Genomic DNA, 16,965 nt, shown 5'->3' with positions numbered 1-16,965 from the left:
AATGTAAGGGTTATGGGATTTAAAGATCTTCCATGCCCCGTTGGACTTGCTGATGTAGCAGGAAGGGGCGGAGCAAGAGGAAGCGGAAGCCAAGCTAGCGTTCCTGCGTTGGCTGGCGGTGGTGGTGACGGCGGCAGCAGCAGAGGCAGTGGAAGCGCGAAGCCCTTTTTGAGTTAGGACTGCTAAGGACTTTCTGCTAAGGACTCCTGCTGAGGACTGCCAGGGGCCGGAGCTGCTGGGAGCGCGCTTCCAGGACGCTGGGTGGTTGCTGTGTGTGGGGAGAGGAGGACCTTTGCCTGAGGTAGCCTGTTCTGTTTTAAAGGCTTGAAAATGTGGGTGCTTTCTACTTTATCTACCTGTGCCAATATCATAACTACTCTGATGGCTTTCACTTTCTGGTTTTGGGACTCAGTCTTTTGGTATCTTAATAAATTTTCTAGTTTATTTCCTCATATGGCAAACATGACGTATTTTGTAATGGATAATTATATCAGCATATTTGTAATCTCGATAGGCATTGTGAATATGGCATTGCTGATACATATAACCACAAGCATCCTGTATTATATCAAGTTGAATTCCATTGGTATTAATTTCCTAGTTATAATTTCTTAGTTGTTTCCCCCTATTGTCTCCTTAAGCACAATGACCTAAATGAGTGCCCTATCTTCAATCATACTTTATCTTTTTTAACTTTATCTTTAAAAGGAGAATTTGTTCTGTGATACCAGCTCTTACTATGCCTTCAGTTCAATATTTGCAAGTGATAAGAAAATGATTTTGACTTTCTGAGACAGAACAAGTCAAGCAAAAAATATTGCTATCCTTTAAAATGGGATTGAGCATCAAAGTATGGAATAAAACAAGTTGCTAGACCTGAACAATGTGTGTCAAATGATGAGTAAAGGAAATGCTAAAAACCAGAAATAACTGAATATGTGTGTGTGTGTGATTGAAAAGGGAGCCATCATTTTTGAAAAGAGGAAAGTGGTGCTTCATTTACCTAGCTTTTTTTTTAACCTGTAAAAAAGTATTCTCAGTGTCAACTCTCTTTTCAAATGTTAACTATATGATGCTATCACTTCTCTCTTTGCATTAAAATATGATTAGAAATCTTCAAACAGAGGCTAGATGACCATGTGTCAGGTTTGCTGTGTTGGGGATTCTTTGCAAGAATGAATTAGATTAGATGAGTACTGTGGGTCCCTCCAATAAGATTCTATCATCTCTAGCCAAGGATTAAAACTGTATAATTAAAAAGAAAAAGAAGTCACATTTAAAAAGTCACAATGAGCTAATTGAGAGGAAGGAAATTACACTCAGAAGTCAGGGAAATTTTTCCACAAATAAAATATTTTGGGAAGGTTTTACAAATGTTTTATTACTTTCTTCCTCCCATTTGTTTTCTTGTATCATGAATGTCAAAAGTCTTTCATTAATATTATCCTGCAATCCTGGTTAGGAGCAGGTAATATTAATAGAAGATAGGCTTTCAGGGCGTCCAGGTAGCACAGCAAGTAAGAGCACCAGCTCCAGTGTTGGGATGACCTGGAGATCGAATCCTGGGCTCAGACATTTAGCACCCACCAAGAAACACCTGGCCGTGTAATCTTGAGCAAGTTACTTAACCCCAATTGCTTAGGGGCGGCCAGGTGGCTCAGCAAGTAAGAGCACCAGCTCCAGTGTCAGGATGACCTGGATCAAATTCAGGGTCAGATACTCATCACCACACCCAGAAATAACTGGCCGTGTAACCTTGAGCAAGTTACTTAACCCCGATTGCTTTAAAAAAAAAAAATTTTTTAAAGAAGATAGGCTTTCAGTTGACAAAAAGTAGTAAGAGGGATAGCCGCAACCCTGAATAGTAAAAATTAATAAAAGAAAATTAAAAAATTAATAAAATCCCATTATACTATCATTTTTGCAATTATATATGTGTGTAATACACATTTATATATATGTATACATACATATACACATATATATGTAAGTGCATATATATGTGTGTGTGTGTGTGTATATATATAGGCAATGCAGAAACTTGTTTTGATTGACTATACATGTATTCAAGGGGTTTTGGTCTTTTTGATTTCTCAATTGGGGAAGGGTGAGGGTGGGAGGGAAAGGATGTGGACCTAAAAATAAAATAAAATTGGATTTTTAGAAAATAAAATAAATCATCGGAAAGAAGTGCCTGACAAAGCAATATCCTGCTTGGGAAAACAGGGCCTCTGGCAGATCAGCTTAACAAACAACAGCCAAAAATATGGAGATGTTCATCAAGTGATGACAGATAGTCTGAGGAAAAGTTTCAATGAGACCTTTCTTCTCTGAGAGTAACATAAACCAATACAAGATAAGAAGAGATGACTTGGTAACAAATTAGTCACTATGGTCACGTTAGCTCACTCAGGCAGCAATCACCCAGTAAACCATCTAGATATTGCAAAATCATCAATTGAGGGGTAGCTAAATGACAAGTTAATAGAGTACTGGCCCTGGAGTCAGGAGCACCTCAGTTCAAATCCGGCCACAGACTTGCAACACTTACTAGCTGTGTGACTCTGAACAAGTCAATTAATCCCAATTGTCCCCCCCCCCCAAAAAAAGAATCCATCTATGTAAAATCCATGATAACTATGATGAGGAAATGGCAATAAACTAAAAATCATCACATGGACTTTTAATTTAAGCTTATATGTGGCTTTGTGACTAGTCTTACAGCTCATAGGTAAGATTTTGGCCTGTGGTTTTAAAACCCTTCAGTTCTCTGAGTATGAGAGATTTCTCTGAGATCTATACAATGCTTTTAATGAGGAAAAGGGCATTTGCCAAATGTCTGGTCCTTAATAATGCCATTCACATGTCACTTAAGTGGATCCCTCTTCATTTTAGTAAAAATCATTTTGAGGATTTGGGTTACTAATGTTCTAAGTGTACTGGTGATAGACTAATTATTTAGTTCTATCACACAAATAGCACATTGTAAAACCTGTTGATGCCATTATATAAAGAGTATCTGTTTTACACATTTTATGTTATTCCTAATTGGGGCTGTGCTATAATTAGGACCTGATTGCTTACTGCCTAAGTAGCATGCCTGTGACAGTTGGTGGAGAAATTCTAAACTAAGTTTCGGAGAAAAAGCCCTGTAAGTTTCTAGAGGGCAAGAGAGGTACCCTTCTGAATTAGAGATTGCAATTATAATTACAAGTATAGGAATAGGCTCCACCTAACTAAGAGGAGCTCCAAAAGACCTGATCAAAAAAAAGTATGTCTCTGGCCATTCTTTTAGGCACTTTTATTAGTCTGTTAAACTATCAAAGGCCTCTGCCAAAATGGAAGTGTTGTCTGGGTAAGGTAGAGGGAAAACTTAACCTCTCCAAAACATAGGTCATAGTTTAATACAAGCAGAGAAACCCAGTTGGAATGTCACATTTGGAATGCCAGTAGAAATGCCTATATTGTTCCCTCTCTTCCCTTTTCCACAAGCACCAATTAATCAATTCCTTCCTGAGGGTTAGAAAAACTTCTGGAAAGGAAGGAAGGAAGAAAGAAGGAAAGGAAGGAAGGAAGGAAGGAAGGAAGGAAGGAAGGAAGGAAGGAAGGAAGGAAGGAAGGAAGGAAGGAAGGAAGGAAGGAAGGAAGATATATATGTACAAGCATTAGTTTGCAGGGAGGGCATGGTTAAGGATAGGGGATGGACCTGTAATTTAATTGGTACAGGGAACTCTAATCTGAGGAAATTCCCTAGACCAATGCAGGTCAGTATCTCTGCTGAAATGATACTTAGAACACCATGATATTAAATGACTTACTTGCCTAGTATATGTAAGAAGTGTTTCTGGCTTAAGATTGGTTCTCTTTTCACTATGACATGAAGCTGGCAATGGAATTACAGGAACAGGTAAGGACACCTTCAAGAGAATAAAAAGCTTTTACCAGAGGGAGTCAGTGGAAGCTATGATTCTGAAAGGGAGTTATTATAACTCTGAAATCTGGAACCGGGAAGAGAGGACAAAAAATTACTGATCCAAAAGGAAAAGAGGACAAACAGCAAACAGAAACAAAAAATTAAAAAAGGACAGCAGAGAGGAAATGATTATATAAACTTGTATTTATTCTGTATAGTCTGTATCTATCTATCTATCTATCTATCTATCTATCTATCTACCATCTATCTGTCTGTCTGTCTATGTATCTATCTATCTATCTGTCTATGTATGTATGTATGTATCTATCTGTCTGTCTGTCTGTCTACCTATCTAATTGTCTGTCTGTTTGTCTGTCTATCTATCTATCTGTCTGTCTCTATCTATGTATGTATGTATCTATCTATCTGTCTGTCTGTCTATCTATGTATCTATCTATCTGTTTATCTATCTGTCTGTCTGTCTATCCGTGTATCTATCTATCTGTCTGTCTGTCTGTCTGTCTATCTATCTCCATATTTATCTGTCTATACCTGTCCAGCTTTTTAGAATGTAAACTAATTGGAGAATAGGAGTTGGTTCATTCTTTGTATTTGCATCTCTAGCACCAGACAGCACCTAGCATTACATACAGTAAATGCTTCTTGTTTGATTGACAAAAATATGCCCTGCTCATGCCTGAGCAGATCTTTCTGCTACCACCTAAGTGAAGAAATGAAGCATGCAAAAAAGCAGATGGGACCTACCTTTTTATGGTGTGTGAGATAAATTCTCCCACCAACAGAGTGGTTAGAGATCACCTAGATTCTGAAAGAATTCCAATAATAGCCTCTCTTTGCCCTAAATGTAAGGCCTGAAAGGCTTAAAGTAAAAAAGAGGCCTTACCTAACAGAGAAGTCAACAAGTATTTTTTTTAGTTATTTAATTATGTGTCAGGAGTACTGCAGAGGAAACAAAGATCAAAAGCCAGTGCCCATCCCCAAAGAGATCAGGAATTTAATAGAGGAGACAACATGCAAACAACCATGTACAGACAAGATATATTCAGGATGAATTATAGATGACCACAGAGGGGAGGTAGGAATATTAAAAGGATCCAGGAAAAAGAGAAGGGAGCACAGAGCCTCCACTTTCAGAGCTCTCGGTCCAATAGTCAGAGTTTTGATGAGGTAGGGCTGGAAGGGGATGAAGGACATGATGCAGAGGAGCTGTCTGTAATTGGTAAAAATGGATATGTCTCCTTGCCAAATGACATCTAAAAAGACAAGGACCAGCTTGCAGAGCTGTGCTAGCAGCAACTCAAAACAGCTCATCCCCTTCTCCCAGCCTCCCTAGAGCTATGAGGTCAGGAGGCAAGGAGCTGACCAGAAAAGGGTTCTAGCAGCCTCCCCAGAGCAATGCCCCCCAGGACCTTTGAAGCCTCCAGTTTTCTCCTGGGGATTTGATCTTTTTCCCTAAGTAACACAGTAGTCCACATGGTGGAATTAATTTACATTGGTTTCTCAGCAGTTAAGAAAGATTTTTATGACCTGGAAAAGTGAAAGGAAAGAAAGAGAGAGGGAAAGGGAGAAAGAGAGTTAGAGAGAGACAGAGAGAGATAGGAAGGAAGGAAGGAAGGAAGGAAGGAAGGAAGGAAGGAAGGAAGGGAAGATAGGTTAATTAGTGACCTGAGTTTTCCTATCGGTTTTATCAGTATTATATTACTAAATGCCTTATTATTCAAAGTTCTGTTTTTAGGTCTGATGTGCACTTGATAGGAACTTCACCAAAATTTCTTTCCCTTTTTGCACATAAAACCTAAGCATAGCAGGATAACACCAGCAGAAAGACAAATATCCATCCATTACATATGTATCAAGTTAGATACCTGTCTGTCAAGGGGAGAAGCAATTTTAATATAAAGGTAGGCTTGAGATGTGCTGATATTTGTACTAAGTGAAGATAGATAGACAGGCCAACTATGCAATAAATCTTGGGTTGTGTCATTTGAATGAGTGGCATGGAAGAAATGAAAGAAAAAAAAGATGCTATTTGAGAAAATTGGAATGAGAAAGCAAAATAATTTGATTCTTGTTGGAGGGCAACAGGGCACATCTAGTTGAATAATAGCTTGAGAGCAAAGGGCATCTTAGGGTGACTAATGGGGGCCTATGTGCCCAGGAAATGGAGATACTAGTTAATGGAGATACAGGAAAGTTTCTGAGTGGGAGACCAGGAGAATGCCACCATTCAGGATGTCAGGATCTACATGAGTTATAGCTGGATCAGAAATATGGAGATATCAGACTGCTGCTGCAGTAAACCTTAAGAAAGAAAGTTCTGTCTAGACTAAAACAGAACAGAAACAAGGGTAGAATTAGGAAGCTGAACAGGGAGTTATCATCTTAAAATATTGAACTATGTGATATATTACCAAGCTCAACAAAGAAATAATGGCTACATTTAGGATTTAGAGCTGGGTGGCATCCTAGAGATCACCTAGAATCCCTTCGTTTTGCAGATGAGGAAACTGAGTCAAAAAAGTTTAAATGATTTACCCAAAGTCATACAGACAGAGTCATGATGTAAACCCAAGTCCTCTGAGAGCCTATGAGAACCCTACTAGTACACAAATGGTAAGTCCGGAAGCTCTACATCCAAATCTTGTTTCTGACATTCATTAGCTATGTGACACTGGCCAAGTCATGTGAGATCTCTGTACTTCAGTTTCCTCATGTGTAAAATGCGGAGGGTTGGAGTAGATGGCCTCTGATGGCCTTTCCACTCATAATCCAAATTTAGCATTCTTTCCACTGTAATACTCACTCAGTAGCACAGTGGATAGAGCTCTGGACTGGAGTCAGGAAGACTTGAATACAAATCTGACCTCAAGGTACTTACTGTGTGATCTTTGGTAAATCACTTAATTTCCGTGGCCCTCCGTTTCCTTATTTGTAACATGGGGATGATAATAGCATCCACCTCCCAGAGTTGTGAGAATCAACTGAGATAGTATTTTACAAATACTTGACATAGTACTGGAGATGTGGTAGGTAAGGGTTGGAAAGCTGCAGTCTTGAGGCCACATGTGGCCCTCTAGGTTCTCAGGTGCAGCCCTTTGACTAAATCCAAACTTCAAAGAATGAATTTCCTTAACAAAAGAATTTATTGGGGTGGCTAGGTGGCACAGTAAATAAAGCACTGGCCCTGGAATCAGGAGGACCTGAGTTCAAATCCAGCCTCAGACACCTAATACTTACGAGCCATCTGACCTTGGGCAAGTCACTTAACCCCAATTGCTCTGCCCTCCCTCCCTACAAAAAGCTAAAGGAAAAAAAAAGAATTTGTTCTGCAAAATTTGGACTCAGTCAGAAGGCTGTACCCAAGGGCTTAGAAGGTCATATGTGGCCTGGAGGCCACAAGTTCCCCACGCCTTTAGTAAGTATTTTATAAATGCTCATTCCCTCCCTCCCCTTCTACCTACCTATATGTAATCGGTGCCAATAAATGTTGTCAAAAATATTGTTGTATCTGGTTTATCATTCATTGTGCTGATCTCATTCATGGACTGGAGCAGGTATTTGTAATCCAGAAGAATGCTACTGTGAACAGCTTTTAAGGTTCTGATTACACATTATAGTGAATACTCTATTTATTCCATAACAAATCAAAGCAAAACATTTACAGAAAATCAAGGTACAGCATTCACAATGCTACAACTTATATTCACAAACAGCTTATCATTAAAATGGCCACATAGTTTTCACCAAAGTGGTCACAATATTTAGAACAAAGAACAATCATCTCAAAGTACAACAGTCAAAGTCTTCCACTCTTGGGGCAAACTCTTGATTAACTCAATCAGTCACTTATCAATAACAATATCTCAAAGTACAATCAGTCACTTATTCAGCAAAGTCTTACTAAGTATCATACACAAAACCCTCCACCTCTAGGTCACCAGTAAACTACAATTTCATCTTTACTCAGTACCCAGGGAGAGATCTTTTCATCTTGACTTGTGGCCTGTTCTCAGATTCCCTGGATCCCCTTCCATGGTCCCAGATTCTACCTGTATTCACCAGACTGTCACCTGGGTTCAATGGCAGACGGCTCCCAGTTCCTTGTCCAGCTCTCTGGGCAAGTACTGCTCCACACTGAAGTTCACAGTGTCTGGTCCATGTCAGCTTCTTCACCATGTCTGCTCCAAGGAATTCAAGGCTCAACCAAGTCACAAACAAATAAACAAAGTCTCAGCATCACAGTCATGCTTTCTCAGTCACCTGGGCAGGACAGTTCATACCTTCTGTTTCCTGAACAGAGGCTTGATCAGTTATTAAGTGCTAAGTACCTACTACTTTTGCCAACACAAAGAGATCTTCAAATTCAAATTACTTTTCCATTACAGTATTACAGGAATGAATAAAGGTAAAAGAAAGGTTTCAGTCCAAAGGTTGTGGTTTTTGTAAGACTTTTTAGTACTCACAGAAGTCTTCTATTTGCATTTGCACTGGGGGCAAAGTAATAATAGAAATCAGTGGTAACTCTACCCCTTGCCCCCCACACACACACATACTCTCTCTACCCTATGGAGCAGATCTAGCACTTGAATTATAAAACATTTAGAGCAGTAAGTGGCCTTCAATTCATCAAGCTTCATCCCCTCATTTTAAATATGAGGAAACTGAGGCTGAGAACATTAATTGGCTTGTGTTATAAGGGTCACCTCATTATTAGGGGTCTGAATCAGAATTTGTACTCAAAGCTTTCTGATTCCAAGTTCAACATAGCGCCCACTATACCACCTAGCTGCCTGCTTAGTTTCATACATGCTTATATCACTAATATAATGCATTCAGCAGCTGCTATGAATATGCAGGCATACTTCCAGGCTTGAATCACAAGATATAACAGATTCTTTTCTTTGAAGACAAAACCAAGATATTTATTCTTATACCAGAAAGCCAAATCCACCATGGAAATAAAGACATTGGTACACATTACCAGTACAGGAAACACTGCCATCCCAAATGTTCTTTGTAAGACAAAGTCCATACACATCATCAGTGCCGGAAGCACAAACACCCCAAGACTTCCCTCCTTTAGGCCTCCCCACAAACAAGATCCCCTAGGCAAAATTCCTCCCTTCCTCACTTGTACTAGCTGCTCTGCCTCACTCTCTCTTCTGTTCACCCTTCCTGTTGTCTGTTCATGCTCTGTTGGGTAAACTCCTCCCACACTGAGGTCCATGTGACTGAATTGTGGACTGGGCCAGAGCTCAAAGCAGGACCCATGGGACAATTAAGGGGCAGGGAAGATCTTTAAATTCCTTTGACATTACAATGCTTGGTACAGTGGTGTGGCTGGAAGGGAATATAACAGAAAGTGATTCCAATTGTGCTTATCACTGTGGAAATGAAAGATATTTCCAGTATCATTGGAGGTCAGTCACAAAATGAAGATTATCAAGTTCATGGAGGTATATGTGTGTCAGTACTTTTTGGCATCTTCCTGTGTGTTTAGGTGTCTTTGCGTTTCTTGTTTGTCTTCCTCTGCTTTAGTCTATTTGTTTCTCTCTCTTGTTCTCTGCTTTTTGTTTTCTCTCACTCTCCTTTTCCCTACATCACCTTGTATATATATCTGTTTTTGCTGTCTCTCTCAGCCTTTGCCAACCTTAGTAATACTAACAGTTTACATTTACACAGAACTTTATGATTACAAAACCCTTTGTACATATTAATGGTGGTCAGATTTATTGTGTTTTACCAACTTAGGCTATATATCTCCATATGGGTCTTGTCCAGATTTATTAAGAGGGGTAAAAAAATGAAACATAATAGAAAACAATTTGATTAAACAAAATTCTGTCTCTCCAATGATAGTAGTCACAAGGGTATGGGGTTTGTTTCTGAATTTGGATAGTCCAGGAAGTAGATGATAATATTTGGAACTGTCAGAGGGCCCAACCCCATTTGCTCCCCCACATACAACCTACTTTTGGATGTGGAGAAGGAAGATATTTATGGAAATAATCTTTTGAGAGCATTTTCTCTCGTAACATAGGAGGCACTTGGTTAACCCTCTTGACACACATACTAAAAGAGATTTGTAGAAGGCTACAAGGGATTAATCTTTAGGCTTTCCATTAATGTTAATAAGAGACACATGACCAAATAACTCCTTGATAGTACTGAAAAAAATTTCCTAGGGTCAAAAGCTTTTGATAGAGGATTTTGGATGTGTACTGGTCATGGGGGTTTTGAATCAAAGGAATTAGTGTAAGTCTAAAGAAAGAGTTAGATTAAAAGGCAACAAAATTAAGATGAAATGCAATGATCAGTTATGTTTACAGATACTGGACCACACTTCTCTTTTTTGTTTGTTTGTTTTGAAATTATTTTTTTATTTCATCAAATGTTTTTCATAAATCTAATAAAATTTTTAAAATTTTTCTAATTCCTGAGTTCTAAATTTCCCTTCACCCCCCCCCCCCCCCCCGTAGTCCTTTCCACCTACTTGGGAAGGCAAGCACTTTGATTTCAATTATAGATGTGAGATCATGCAAAACATATTTCCATAATATCCATGTTTCAAAAAGCAACACCAACAAAATAGAATAATAAAATGAAAGTTTAAAAAAGTGTGCTTCATTCAGGGTTCATTAGTTCTCTCTCTGAAGGTAGATAACATTTTTCATCATGAGTCCTTTGGAACTTCCTGGATAAATGATCAGTCTAGAGAAGTCTTTAACAATTGATCATCTTTAAAATATTTCTATTTCTGTGTACAATGTTCTCTTGTTCCTGTACTCCTAATTTTGCATGAATTCATATATGTTTTCCCAGATTTTTCTGGAATCATTCTGCTCATAATTTCTTATAACACTATCATATTCCATCACAATCTTATACCACAACTTGTTCAGCTTTCGCCAATTGATGGGCATCTCCTCAATTTCCACCACAAAAAAGCCTGCTATAAATAATTTTGCACAAATAGGTCCTTTTCCTTTTTTTCTAATCTCTTTGGGATACATACCTAGAGGTAATGTTGCTGGCTGAAAGAGTATGCACAGTTTTATAGCTCAATGGGTATAGTTCTAAATTGTTCTCCCAAATTGTTGGGCTAGTTCACAACTCCAACAACAGAGTATTGATCTACCACATTCCAATTTCCCCACAACTCCTTTAATATTTGTCATTTTCTTTTTCTGTTATAGCCAAACTGATGAGTGTGTACCTCAGAGTTGTTTTAATGAGGATTTCTCTGATCAGTAGGGATTTAGAGTGTTTTTTTCATGTGACTATTAATAGCTTGATTTCTTCTTCTTCTTAAAACCACCTCTTTGGGGTGGCTAGGTGGTGCAGTGAGTAAGAGCACCAACCCCAGAGTCGGGAGGACCTGGGATAGGTTCTGGCCTCAGATACTTAACACCCACACAAAACAACTGGCCTGGTAACCTGGGGCTAGTTACTTAACCCCAATTGCTTAAAAAAAAAAAAAAACCTCTTCATATCCTTTGACAATTTATCAATTGGGGATTGGCTTTTATTTTTATAAATTTGTCTCAGTCATCTATATATTGAGAAGGGAGGCCTTTATCAGGGAAATTTATTGCAAATTTTTTTCCACTTTCCTGTTTTTCATCTAATTTTGGCTACATTAGTTTTGTTTGCACATTTTTTAAAAATTTATGTACCAAAATTATCATTTTATTTTGCATAATTTCCCATATCTCTTGTTTGATCATAAACCCTTCTCTTATTTAGAGATCTGACAGGTACATTTTTCTATGCTTCTCTAATTTACTTATGATATCACATTTTATGTCTAAGTAATTTATTCATTCTGATAGTATCTTGTTAAAAAATTTGAGACACTGGTCTATACCTAGATTCTGCCAAACTGCTTTCCAGTTTCCCACAAATTTCTGTTAAAGAGTGAATTCTTACCCAAAAACTTGAATCTCTGTGTTTATCAAACACTAGATTTACTACTGTGCATTGTGTATTTGATTTATTCCACTGATCCCACACTCTATTTCTTATCAAGCACCAGATTGTTTTGATGATCACTGCTTTGAAGTATCATTGAATTCTTTTTTATGAAAAGCAGTTGGGGTTAACTAACTTGCCCAAGGTTACACAGCCAGTTTTATTGTGTGGGTGTTAAGTATCTGAGGCTGAAAATGATCCCAGTCCTCCTGATTCCAGGGCCAGTGCCTAGCTGTCCCAATATCATTGAATTCTGAAACTGCTAGTCTTAATATTTTTTTCAATGATTCCTTTGCTATTCTTGACCTTTTGTTCTTGCAGATGAATGTTGTTACTATTTTTTCTAGCTCTATAAAATAATTCATTGATAGTTTGATTGGTATGACATCGAATAAGCAAATTAATTTATTTAGAATTGTCATTATTATTATATTGACTCAGCCTACCCATGAGTAATTAATATTTCTCCATTTGTGGAAGTCTGTCTTTATTTGTGTAAAAATGTTTTGTAATTATCTGCATATAGTCCCTGAGTTTGCCTTGTCAAGCAGACTCTCAAATATTTTATATTTTTTGAAGGTATTTTAAGTGGAGTTCCTCTATCTCTTGCTGCTGGGTTTTGTTGGGAGTATATAGAAATACTGTTGATTTATGTGGGTTTATTTTATATCCTCCAACTTTGCTGAAGTTGTTAATTGCTTCAGTTTTTTAGTTGATTCTCTAGGGTTCTCTAAGTTTACCATCATATTATCTGCAAAGAGTGATAGTTTTGTTTCTTCATTGCCTATTTTTATTCCTTCAGTTTCTTTTTATCTTATTGCTATAGCTAGCATGTCTAGTAAAATATTGAATAATATTGGTGACAACGGACATCCTTGCTTCACTACTGATCTTCAAGTTTATACTCTGTGCGCATGCATTTATTATTATTATTTCATTGTTTATGTTGCCTTTTAGCAAGATGTACTTTTCCAGCTTAACCTTTTAATTAGAACTATTTTTACTTTTGCCTTGACTGAGATCATATTGTTACCCCTGCTTTTTCACTTCAGCTGAAGCATAATAGATTCTGCTCCAGCCCATTACTTTAACTGTGTTTTTGTCTCACTGCTTCAAGTGTATTTCTTGTCAACAACATATTGTTGGATTCTGGTTTCTAATCCATTCTGTTATCTGCTTCTGATTTATAGTGAATTCATGTCATTCACACTTATAGTTATCACTGCTAATTGAATTTTCCTCCATCCTATTTTCTTATTTTTTCCTTCTCTCTCTTTTTTATCCTGTCTCTCCTCTGTTTTGCTTCTGACCATTGCTTTTATTTGCCTTCCATTTATCACCTCCACTTTCCATTATCCCCTTCCCCTCTGACTTCTGCTGGATAAGATAGATTTTTATTACCAATTGAGGATGTAGATATACTTTCTCTTTTTGAAAAAATTCAGATGTGAATGAGGGCAAGTGTTACCTGCCCCTCCCCTTCCCATTCTTCCCTCTACTGTAAAAGATCATCCTTGCATATGCTTTTTATATGAGAAAAATTTTCCCACTCTTCCTCTCCCTTCCTTATTTTCCCAGGGCATCCCTCTTTCTCACCTATCTGTTGTTTGTATCATACCAAAATAGTTGACTCACTCCTGTACTCTCTTTCTATATAGAATACTTCTAACTGACATAGTAATCATACAAAATATATGTATCATCTTCCTATATGGAAAGGTATAGTGTTAAACCTTATTGAGTGTCTTATTTCTTTTTCATGTTTACATTTTTATACTTCTCTTGAGTCTTGCATTTGTAATTCAGATTTTCTATTAGATATGATCTTTTCATTAGGAATTCTCAAGTCTTCCATTTAATTAAATATTCATTTTTTTCCGTGGAAGAACTATACTCAGTTTTGCTGGGGCTGTCATTCTGAATTGTAATCCCAGCTCTTTTGCCTTCTGGATTATCATATCCCAAGCCCTCTCCTCCCTTAATGGAGCAGTTTCTAAATCTTACATGGTCCTGACTGTGGTCCTACTGTATTTAAATAATTGCTTCCTGGATGTTTGAAATATTTTCTCTGTAATTGAGACTTCTGTAATTTGACTATAATATTCCTGGGAGTTTTCATTTTGGGATCACTTGAAGTTGGTTTTCAGTCAATTTCTATTTCCATTTCTCTTGTTTAATATTCTCTTTTTCTAGAATATCAGAGCAGATTTCCTTGATAATTTCTTGAAATATGATGTCTAGATTCTTTCTTTGATCATGGATTTCAAGTAATCAAATAATTCTTAAATTAACTCTCTTCAATCTATTTTTTTAAGTTAGTTGTTTTTTTCCATGAGTTTTTTTTCCATTTTATTTTTTTTCAGTCCTTTGACTTTGTTTTATTGTTTCTTGAGGTCTCATGGAGTCATTATTTTTCTCTTGCTCAATTCCAATTTTTAAGGAATAATTTTCTTCGGTGAGCTTAGCAAGATGTACTTTTTCCACTTACCCTTTTAATTAGGACTACTTTTTTAAATTTTCTATGTATATAAAAATGTATGTCTTATGTATATCTTAAGCTTATGTATGTCTTGTCCACTCAGCCAATTCTAATTTTTAAGGAATTCTGTTTATCAGTGAAATTTTTTACATCTCTGCTTGGACAAATTTGTCTTTTAAAATGTTATTTTCTTCAGCATTTTTTGTACCTCTTTTACCAAGCTGTTAATAGTCTTTTCATAATTTTCTTCCTTCACTGTAATTGCCTAATTTTACATCTACCACTCTCATTTGATTTTGAAAATATTTTTTTACTTTTCCAGGAATTCTCATAAGAGTTGTTTCCAATTCACAATTTTTTTTTCTTTGAGGTGTTGCTTGTGGTTATTTTTACTTGATTGTCTACTTCTGAGTTTGTATCTTGATTTTCTCTGCCACCATAGTAGCTTTTGATGATCAGGTTCTTTTTTGTGTTGTTTGCTCATTTTTCTACACAACTTCTTGATTTGGAACTCTATGTTAATGTTGGGTTCTCTTCCTGACTTGGAGGCAAGTGAGGGGCTGTGTCTCAAGCTTCAGGGCTTTTTGCACTGATGTTTTCAGAGTGAGTTCTGGAGGTTTGGAACTACTCTGTGCTTCGAAGGTGCTTTGATCAGGTTCAGGGGGGAGGTGTGCTCACTGTTCTCTTGGTCTGCATACTGGTCCTTACCCAGAAGGGCCCCTGATCTCTTGCAATTGCGATCAATAGTGCTGTGCAGGGTCCCTCCTCCCTTGGGACCAGAAATGATATTATTCCCTTATACTCCCTCTCAACCAAAAATATTCCTCTCTGCCCTTGAACTGTGATTCAGAAGTGACTATAAGCGATGGAGTTGCCAAATAGCATCTAGTCCTATGTCCAGTACTAGAACAGTGGTACCTAGTCTTCTCTTTCTGACCAGTAGCCAGGTCCCCTAACTATCTCTGGCTTGTGATCTCCTGAAGCTTCTGCTGCTGCTTCTGTCTCCACCACCTAGTCTCACTACTAGCATTTCCATGTGGACTCTGGGTCAGCCTCCTGCCTCATGTCACAGTTCTCTCTTTCCAACCTCCTATGTTATCTTGGATTAGAAGAATGTCTCACTCTGACCTCTTGTGGCTCTGCCATTCCAGAATTCTATTTGAGGCATTATTTTAAAGTTGTTGGAGGGGAATATTGGGAGAGCTCAATTTGGTGCTTCTCTTATTCTGCCATTTTTGCTCCACTAGAACATACTTCTCAAGAGATAAGTGGTGAAATATGGATGCAGTATATTACATTCTCCATCACTCTTGGTCATTTTCTTGAGCAGGTGTGCTTAACTATTTTTTTTTAAATAATTAAGACATAATAACTATGGTTAGGGGTAATTTCAGAAGTGATTATTGTAAAAAAAAACCATGCAATACTGGATTTTTTGTTACTCAATGTATATATGTATTATATGAACATGCATGTTATACATATATTTTGGCATGAATTGATTTTTGCTCTGTTATGTAGTGCATAATTCAATTCAATTTAATAAGCATTTATTAAGAAGCTGTTGGTACATGCCAGACATTATGTTAGATGCTGGGGATACAAAGGCAAACACAAAATAGTACCTGCCATTAAGGTTCTTACATTCTACTGGGGGAAAAATAGTGCATACACAGATAAATAAATACAAAACACATGCCAAGTAAATAGGAAGTAAGTGGATAGGGTGGGGTGAATGAAGGGGTGGAAGGCACTTGCCTTCCTTGGAGGATAAGGAAAGACCTTGAGTCCCATAGGAAGTCACAAATAAGATAAGCTTTGAAAGGCTCTAAAGATTCTAAGATGAAGATATTTTTAAAATGTAGTAATAACAACAATATACAGATGAGTGTGAAATAAAAATTAAGGCTATTTTTTCATTATTATGTTCCATTGATGGGTATGTGGAAAGAAAGTTGGATAAGAACTCAAAAGATTAGGTTTAAATCTTTAACACCAGATTTGTGACCTTGAGAAATTATTTGATAAACAAACATTTATTAATTAGGTGTTATATATGAGGTACTATGCTAGACTTTGCAAATATAAATACAATGGAAAAATATTCCTACTTAAAATGAGAGTAAATTCTAAAGAGGGGCATAAGTATCTATAAATACAGTGTGTGCCTGTTGTGTGTATGTGTGTATGCAAATACTTGTACACACATATGTGTATATACACAAATGTGTGTATGTATATATGTAACAAAAATATAAATTCAATAAATACAAATGTATATAAAAATGCAAGGTAGATTGAGGGAGGAGGCCAAATCTTTTACTCTGAACTTCAGTTTTCTCCTCTGAAAAATGGAGTTAATAACAGGCAAACTATTTTTCACTGAGTAGTGGTATGAAAATGTTTCTTGTCCCTAAAACATCTGATATATACAAAATTGTTACCTCTAATCAAGTCACATAAATAGGAATATGAGCTTACAAATGTTGTACCTTATTATACTTATTCATTTATTCTGCGTGAGTATAGTAACGCCAAATGACCTCTATCAAAGTCTGAGCCATTATCACGTAATTTTGTG

The sequence above is a fragment of the Petaurus breviceps genome, unplaced genomic scaffold (genome assembly GCF_028583685.1).
Source record: "Petaurus breviceps papuanus isolate PSGF00001 unplaced genomic scaffold, PetGlider_PUasm1.0 90849, whole genome shotgun sequence".
NCBI lineage: Eukaryota > Metazoa > Chordata > Mammalia > Diprotodontia > Petauridae > Petaurus > Petaurus breviceps.
The sequence above is the reverse complement of the archived record's forward strand: the minus strand, read 5'-3'. Positions refer to the sequence as shown.